The 9,236-nt window shown below is 44.3% G+C and overlaps 1 pseudogene; it reads left to right on the top strand.

Annotated features, from left to right (window-relative positions):
* Positions 1–310: 310 nt before the first annotated feature.
* Positions 311–782, top strand: LOC136506786 (oleosin 18 kDa-like; annotated as a pseudogene).
* The last annotated feature ends 8,454 nt before the right edge of the window (positions 783–9,236 follow it).

Here is a 9,236-nt window from a genome sequence, read left to right as displayed (position 1 = left end):
CAATTCCCAGCCCTCTTCCTATTCCTGCTGTACAACCTAGGCTAGCTTCAATTCTTTCCTGTTCAAGTAGTAATTGTTTTGATCATAAATATAATATAATTAATTATCAATGAAGAGAAATTATAATTAATCAATAATCGAGTTTGCTTGGCTTTTAACTAACTCGATGATCCAATACTGCCAGCCAAGAGCTGCCGCCGAAACGCACGCATGGTCTGCCGGCACGTACCAGCAGCATCACCCATAACGTGTCGAGCGAGCACCCATCGTTACTAGTACTCTTCATCATGCATCGCATTGCATCCGATCGATGATCCAAACCATGGCGGGCCGTGGCCACGGCAAGCAGCGCGCCGCTGCGCTCCTGGCGCTCGCCGGCCTCTTCGTCGTCCTCGCTGGCCTGACGCTGTTTGCTTCCCTCGCCGGCCTCGCTGCAGCGGTGCCTCCGCTGCTGCTCCTGAGCCCCGTGCTCGTCCCCGCGGCGCTGCTGGCTTGGCTGCTCGCGACGGGCGCCGTCGCGTCGGCCGCGCTGGCCCTCGGAGCCCTGTCCATCCTGTCGCGCCTGGTGCGCAAGGCTGCAACAAGCCCGAGCGACGGCGACTGCGACTGCGTTGACAAGGGGAAGCGGCGCGTCGGGGAGCTGGCGGCGGTGGCCGGCAACAGGACGCCGCACGCGGCGCTGGCCGTGGTGAGCCCGGGACAGGGCCTCACCGACCACAAGAAGGCCAAAGACTACAAACACTATATACGTCGCCGGACGGATGGTACAGGACGACTCATGAACCTACCACAACTCCATCTACTAGTAGTACAGTGTACTTGCTGTTACCGTCCTGCCTGTCTGATGAATCCCTTGAGTTGTAATCTTACACCGGTGAGTATGATATGTGTACTTCTATTTTGAATTGAGAACGTAATAAACTTCTATTTTGCTGTGGTACCTCAAATAACCGTGAGTTATTCATTTATTTCGATCAGATCGGACAGTTACGATCATCTATCTTTTTCTAGATTTGATTGATACGTGCTAACCTCAATGATTTGCATGTGTGTGTGCATGCGTGAGGTGAGAGCGTGAGTGGATAATGACGTGTGTATGCACGAGGCCGTGAGTGGATTCAGATCAAATACGTGTGAAATTGAATTTAGATAGAACTATTTACCCTATTTTAGTTCAAATTTCAATACCGACATGGATAGTTCGAATTTATATTTACATTCTAATATCAACTTGATTTTGAAGACAACAAATACAATATCCATTTGCTTCATTGATTATTTTAGTAGAACAAACAATTATGCAAGTAGAGATTTAAAATATGAGTGTAAAAGATTTTGAAACATATTTTGAAACCTGTCAAGCTGGCCGGTCATTCCAATGATGGACCCAAGAAATTTTGCGCTGCTGCCAGTACGAGAGAAGAATCGGGAGGCTTGTTTTCACAGAGAAAGGAGGAATCCCTGCCATCTTTACTCCCGTCATTATTGGAACCGGGAGGAATTTTATTTGTTTTCCTAAATTTTAATTTAGTAATTAATTCATAAATTTTTTTAAAAAATGAATGGCTTAGATTTATTTGAGATATTTTTCTAGGTAAAGGGGTACCTTAGCATTGCCAGTTGCCTTCTCCTTCTATAATGCAACGCACAGGAAAGGATGGATGATGAATGGCGAGTGTTAGTTGATCTCCACCAATAGGTCCAACGGTTTATTGGGCCCTTGTCTCTGCTCTCTGATCGGGGGAGCCCAACCTTAATACGGTTGGTGTACCCCTGTCGCACAGCACATATAAAAGGTAAGATGGGGATCAGGGCTCGGGTTACGAGGTTCAACGGAGCCATCCCACCCACAGTAAACCTAAACCGATCAAAGTAGTGTTGCCAGTGACGGGAAGCCCATCAACATCATCGTCGCCACTGCAGCGCCACTGGACTTCATCTTCATCGCGCAGGACGCCTACTACACCGTGGCACCAGTGTCCACGTCGCTGCGGTGAAGCTCCGAAGGGCAAATGAGCCTTACTACGGATCTACGGTTACACAGAAAAGGTACACCCACGATCCTAACATTGGTACCAGAGCCAGATTGCCAGTGTGTAACCCTAACCCTAATCGGGTAAAAGAAACGAAAAAGGGACCGGGGGTGGCGGACGTCACTGGAACCCCGGTCACCACCGCCACCGCGCGGGGAAAAGTGCCGGTGCGGCAAGAAAAGAAAAGAGTTCCTTACGGATCTGAACAGAGAAGGGGTTCACTAACCCTAAACCCGTAAAAGCCTTCAACGGGAAGAGAAACAGTAGAAAGAAGAAGAAGAGTGGGTTCAGATTTGGCCGAACCCTAAGACCTAACCCTAATTTTAACCCCATCCCAAATCGGGTTGATCCCAAAAGAAGAAGGGGAAGGGGGAAGAAGGGGAAGGAATCAGTCTCGGGGAAGAACAGTGAACCCTAGCATCTCGATCTCAAATCAAAACAAATCGGGTTCAACCAAACCCTAACCCTAACTCAAATAAAGAAGGGGAAGAGACCCATTCGGATGAACTCCAAAAAGAAAAGAAGATCCAAAAGCAAATCAGAGAAGGGGAAGGTCGGATTCCGAACCCTAACCCTAGATCTAAACCCAAATCCCCACCTCAGGTTTGGATAAGAGAAGAGAAATCCAAATCGAAGAAGGGGGAAAGAGGAATGGACCTACTTCGTCGTGCGTCGGGATGGCCCTTTGCCGACACGGGAGAAGAAGAGCCGAGACGGCCCTTCGCCGGCGCGGGAGAAGAAAAGCCGAGCGGGGGGCAGCTGCTCGCCAAGCTCGGCCAAGGGGGCGCCGCGGCCAAGCCGCTCGACAGCGGCGTGCTCACCCGTTGGGGAGCACGCGCGCCGGCGAGGGGGACGGCGACGGCGCCATGGTCGCTCCACCGCCTTCGTTCGCTCTCGGTGGCTGCTGTCGTTGCGCTGAGGAGAGGAAGGAGAGAGAGCGAAGAGAGAGAATGGGAGGTGCCGAATGGAATTAGGGTTTTCGGGAGGAGGCCAGCGTCGGCGTTTTGATCACCCGATCTCGCCGCTCGGCCGTCCGATTGAAATGAACGGCGTCGGTTGATCGGGCCAGCTCTTGCCCAGGCGGGCGCGCGTGGCCGCGTGACTTTGCTGGCCGAGGACCAGGTTGCAGCCTGGGTGCGGTCTGCGCACGCGCTGAGAGATGGGCCGGGCTGTTTCACTGGCTGGGCCAAAGAAATAGTATGAATTTGAGTAATTTTTTCATTTTTCCTTTTCCAGTAAATGTTTATTTCCTGGAAATTGATTAATAGCTTAAAGAAAATAGAAAAAGTAATTTTTTCCTGTAGGTAAAATTGAAGAAATGAGTATATGTTTTTCACTGCTAAAGAAATGGTTTATTCTCCAGTTAATTTGTACCAACGTGATATTTAATTGGAGAAAAAGAAAGTTTTTCCGCTGCTAAAGAAATTATTTATTCTCCAGTTATTTTGAACCAATGTGGTATTTAATTAGATAAAAAGAGATTTGACATGATTATGATGTTTTTATTTTCTGACCAACGTTGTTAATAACAATATCATAGTTTTAATGATTTATGCATTAATTTTACTTCTGCCCAACGGTGATGTAGAATTAGTGTATGAGAACAGTTATATAATTTTAATAATTTATGCATTAATTTTACTTCTGCCCAACGGTGATGTAGAATTAGTGTATGAGAACAGATGTAAAAGTTAAAAATTTATGCATTAATTCTATTTCTGCCCAATGGTGATGTAGAATTAGTGTATAAGAATAGTTGTATGTTTTGATTTTAACCAACGTTGGAATTAAGACATGCAAATGGTGTTATTTATATGTTAAGAAAAGGTTTGACCTGGTTTTCATCTTGGCTAAGATGGACTGGGTAGTCACCTCACCGTGTCCCACTGATTCTGTGGCACCGGTAAGGGAGACAAAAGAGAATGATGCCGATTAGGCAACTAAAGAAAGGGATTTTGAATCCCAAAAGATGTCTTATGACTTTGAGCATAGGAAGTGGGTCACTGCCAACAAGAAATGTTTAACTGTGATAAAGGACACGATTGAGCCTGTAATTGTGGGCTAAATCCCAGTGTGTGACACGGTCACCGAATACCTCGATAGAATAAAAGTCAGTTCACTGCTTTTCAAAGACATATGCTACCCAACTGATAAAGCAGCTGGTGATGGAGAGTCACTTTGGAAATGGTGGCATAAGAGAGCTCACGATGCATCGTCGAAATTATGGCACTGTCGTTTAGGCCATATTTCAAGGAGGAGAATAGAAAGATAAGTTAAGAATGATATTCTTTCTCTATTAGAGCTCTTAGATTTAAAACAATGCAGAGAATGCATAAAAGGAAAGTATATAAAGAAAAGTAAGAAAGATGACAAACGAAGCGCAGGAATTTTATAGATTATTCACACAGACATCTATGGTCAATTTCCTGTAAAGAGTGTGGATGGTAATGATTCTTTCATAACATTCACAGATAATTACTCCCGTTATGTCTACATTTATCCAATCAAAGAAAGAACAGAAGCATTGGATAAATATAGATATTTAAGGCAAAAGTTGAAATCCAACGCAATTTAAAGATAAAGATCGTCAGGTCTGACCGTGGGGGAGTACTACGGTCGGCATACCCCATATGGCCAAGTTCCTAGACCTTATGCAGGGTTCTTACAGGAGAATGGCAAAGTAGCCCAGTATTCTATACCGGACGAACCTCAGCATAATGGAGTAGCTGAAAGACGCAATCGTACAATGAATGAATATGGTGCGTAGTATGATAAGTTACTCCACCATACAGTTGAGCCTGTGAATGGAGGCGTTAAAACCGCCATTCATATTCTCAATAGAGTATCAAGAAAGTCAATGCCCAAAACACCGTATGAGTTGTGGACAGAAAGAGTACCCTCACTAAACCACTTGCATATGTGGGGGGGAGCCCTGCTGAGGCTAAAGTATTTAACCTAAACATTGGAAAGTTAGATCCCAAAATAGTAAGTTGTCATTTGTTTGGCTACTTAGAAAAGTCAAAAGGTTTTCGTTTTCTACTATCCAGAGAGACATACAAAGTTTATGGAAATGAGACACGCTATCTTCCTAAAGGACAAATTGATGAGGGGGAGCATGATAGCTCGAGAAATTGACCTTGAAGTGAAGCGGGTGTAAGTGCCCACTCCAACGATTCATGAGCCATTTTTCTCACTACCTGCTGTCGCTGCACTGACAGTGCAAGACACTATGGTGCCAGCACCTGTTGTTATCCCACCTGTGGCAACAATGAATGACGATGAGGAACCTGTTCTTCAGGATCCTATAGAACCTATTGCCACACATGAGGGGGAGCAACAACAGCCTCAAATAAAACATGTGCCAAATGTGAAGGCCCCTAGAAGGTCTCAAAGAGTTAGAAAATCAGCTATTCCTACTGATTATGAAGTGTACAACACTAAGAAATTTCAAATGGAGAATGATCCCACCTCATTTGAAGAAGCCATGAGAAGTGATCATTCATCAAAGTGGCTTGAGGCCATAGAAGATGAAATGAAATCAATGAATGCAAATAAAGTTTGGGATTTGGAAATAATTCCTAAATGAGCCAAAACAGTAGGCTGTAAATGGGTCTACAGAACAAAACTTGACTCTCAAGGGAATATAAAGACATATAAAGCGTGACTTGTGGCAAAAGGCTTTATGCAAAGAGAAGAGATTGATTACAATGAGACATTTCTCCAGTCTCATGTAAAGTTTCCTTTAGAATCATAATGGCATTAGTGGCACATTACGATTTAGAATTACATCAGATGGATGTAAACACGGCATTCCTCAATGGAGACTTAGAGAAAAATGTTTACATGGCACAACTGAAAAGTTCTGTCATGGAAGGAAAAGAACGAATGGGATGCCACCTAAAGAAATCTATTTATGGATTAAAACAAGCTTCAAGACAGTGATACTTAAAGTTTGATCAGATAATAAAGAATTTTGGGTTTAAAGAGAATGTAGAGGACAATTGTGTCTATACAAAGTTTAAGAATGGGAAGTTTATCTTTCTTGTCCTGTATGTGGATGATATCTTACTTGCTAGTAGTGATATCAGTCTACTACTGGAAACAAAGAAGTTTTATCCTCAAAATTTGATATGAAAGATCTTGGTGAGCCTTCGTTTGTTCTAGGGATCAAGATTCACCGAGATAAAAGTAAGGGGGTATTAGGACTATCACAAAAGGCATACATAGAAAGAATCTTAAAGAAATTCAGTATGCACAAATGTAGTCCCTCGCCTGCTCCTATAGTTAAGGGCGACAGATATGGGAATTTTCAATGCCCTAGGAACCAATATGAGCTCAATCAAATGAAAGTGGTTCCATATGCTTCAGCTATCGGAAGCTTGCAACATGCTCAAGTATGTACGCGTCCTGACTTGGCATTTGTTACCGGGTTTTACTTGACAGATTCTAGAGCAATTCTGAAATAGAACACTGAAATTGATAAAGAAAGTCTTGCGTTATTTGCGAGGAACGAAAGGCCTCATGATGACATATAGAAGATCTGATTCACTCCACATAGTGGGATATTCAGATTCTGATTATGCGAGAGATGATAGAAAATTAAGAAAGGATATGAATTCACTCTCGCAAAAAGGGGAGCTATTTCATGGAAAAGCTCAAAGCAAGCCGTCACTATATCATCCACAATGTATGATAGTTTGTAGCGTGTTATGAGGCAACGGACAGGTGAACTGACTAAAGAAGTTCATACCCGGTTTGAAGGTGGCGATATCTATAGACCACTTAAGTTATACTACGATAATAATTCGGCAGTACAGTATGCTCACAACATAAGTCAAGTGGTGCTACCAAACACATTGACATAAAGTATTATGTTGTGAAAGATAAAGTCCGGGGTCAAGTCATAAGTCTTGAGCATATAAGTACAGAAAAGATGTTCGCGGATCCGCTTACAAAAGGCTTATCACCCAACGTGTTCAGAGAACATGGTGTTTAGAGAACATGTAGCTAGCATGGGTTTAAGGGAAAGCCTAAAATTCCTAGATAAAAGAAGTCCCAAAGATAATTATCTATTTCAAAACAGAGTAGTGTGTTGTAGCTGTTAAGTCTATCGGTATTGGACCGTGACGATGAGACATGCTCTATGCGCTAATCTGTAATGGAATGAACAAAAGTAAATGAAATTGAAAGATGGTAGTGAGATCAAAGGGGAGAATGTTAGTTAATCTCCACCAATAGGCCCAACCCTTGTCTCTGCTCCCTGATCGGGGAAGCCCAACCCTAATACGGTTGGTGGGCCCCTGTCGTACAGCACCAGTGCCGGCCCTAAGGGGTGGGCAGGAGGTGCGACGGCCGAGGGCCCTCGCGGGATGGGGGCCCAAGCCCAAGTATAAAATACTCCATACCCTTTAGCTATAGTCCATTAGAATTTAAGATTAATGAGAAAATGCAGCGGCCCATCAGCAAAAAGAGTCGTCGGCCTCTTTCTTTCCGGGAGGCAAGGAGCCGAGCCGCCAACACCCACACACGCGCACATAGCGATCGCGAGTCGCGACTTCCGGACTTCTGGCGAGACGGGAGACTGCGAGAGACACAGCGTCGATCACCAGTTCACCACGCGATCACCAGCGCAGATCACCGAGACACCGATGCTCGAGTTCCAGTCTTCCAGAAGCCAGACGACGACGGCGACCAGGCAGCTGAAGCAGGGCTCGACAAAGACGACGACATCTGATCTTGGTTATTGCCTTCTGCCCTTTTTGTGATTTGTGAATCTTGGTTCTGAATAAGTTCATATCCAAATTGTCTATGCCCTAGGGTTTTTTTCCTTGTTCAATTTTTGTCTAGTACTTTGTACTCATATAGTTATGTTTTTCTTGTAGTTTAGGTCAGGTGTTAGAATTTTAGAATGTTACCTAAGAAACATTTATCGAGAGGGATCGTCGCGACAAGTTCGTCAGAGGGCCCTCAAAATCTTAGGACCGGCACTGCACAGCACATATAAAAGGTAAGGTGGGGATCAGAGCTCGGGTTACGAGGTTCAACGGAGCCGCCGCCATCCCACCCACAGTAAACCTAAACCGATCAAAGTAGTGCTGCCAGCGACGGGAAGCCCATCAACCTTACCGTCGCTACTGCAGCGCCACTGGACTTCATCTTCATCGCGCAGGACGCCTACTACAGCACGGCACCGGCGTCCACGTCGCTGCGGTGAAGCTCCGAAGGGCAAAGGAGCTTTACTACGGATCTACAGTTACATACAAAGGTACACCCACGATCCTAACAGCGAGGCTATCCAAGAATAGAGAGTGAATGTTTTGGAATACATAACTACTAATTTTAGAGTGTCATTTACCTAGTCTCTTGGAGATGATTTTTTTTCCTAATACTAGCTATTTAGCTTTGCAAAATGATTTAGCTAATCTCTTAGAGATGCTCTAACGAGAGGAAGTCTCTCCTATCCCTATAGTACCCGATGATACCCTGTACCAGCCACACGACGAGAAGAGAGGTAACTGTGAAAGAGGTCTGTGAAGGTGGGGCTTGCAAATGTTGGTGCGGCGTCTCGCTGCAGCAGCACAAGGAGCTGGGCGCCCTGCAGATGATGCTAGAACCCAACCTTAACCTCCTGCTCAGACACGAGACACTGATGTTTTGAAGGTGATGACAATCTCGCCCCAGCTAAACAGAGCTTCTACAAAAACTGTGGGGAGAGCAGCGGAGGACGCTAGCCACCTTGTCTTCTCCTGTAACGACGTCGCTCAGTCCTTGTGGGCGCATCTTGGTTGCAGTTTTTAGAAACTAACTTCCTCTTAATGAAAAACATATCTCATGGCACAATCGAGAAAAAAAAAATAGAAACTAAACCAGCAAACATAGCCAATACAGCTTTTAATGCAAAGCCTGGTCAAGAACCTGGCACCAAGCACTTGTTTGTTGGTAACAATCTTTCTTAAAAAATGATTTTTTTTTCATTTTAGTTTTCCTAATATTTATAGGGTGGTAGTTATTTTCTTGTTGAAGAAATAATCGTATGATGAACAATAATGTGTATGGTTCCAAATATACTAGCTCTTCAAGTGATTATGGCATCAAGAGGTTAATAGTCAAGTGCTAATAATTAACTCATTGACCTAAACAAAATCTACCGACCCAACTAGATAGCTAATAGCAGCTAATATTAGTTGTGGCGTCTCGAGAAAG

This window comes from Miscanthus floridulus, chromosome 15 (assembly GCF_019320115.1).
Source record: "Miscanthus floridulus cultivar M001 chromosome 15, ASM1932011v1, whole genome shotgun sequence".
NCBI lineage: Eukaryota > Viridiplantae > Streptophyta > Magnoliopsida > Poales > Poaceae > Miscanthus > Miscanthus floridulus.
Note: the sequence above shows the minus strand (reverse complement) of the source record. Positions and strands in the feature narration are given on the sequence as shown.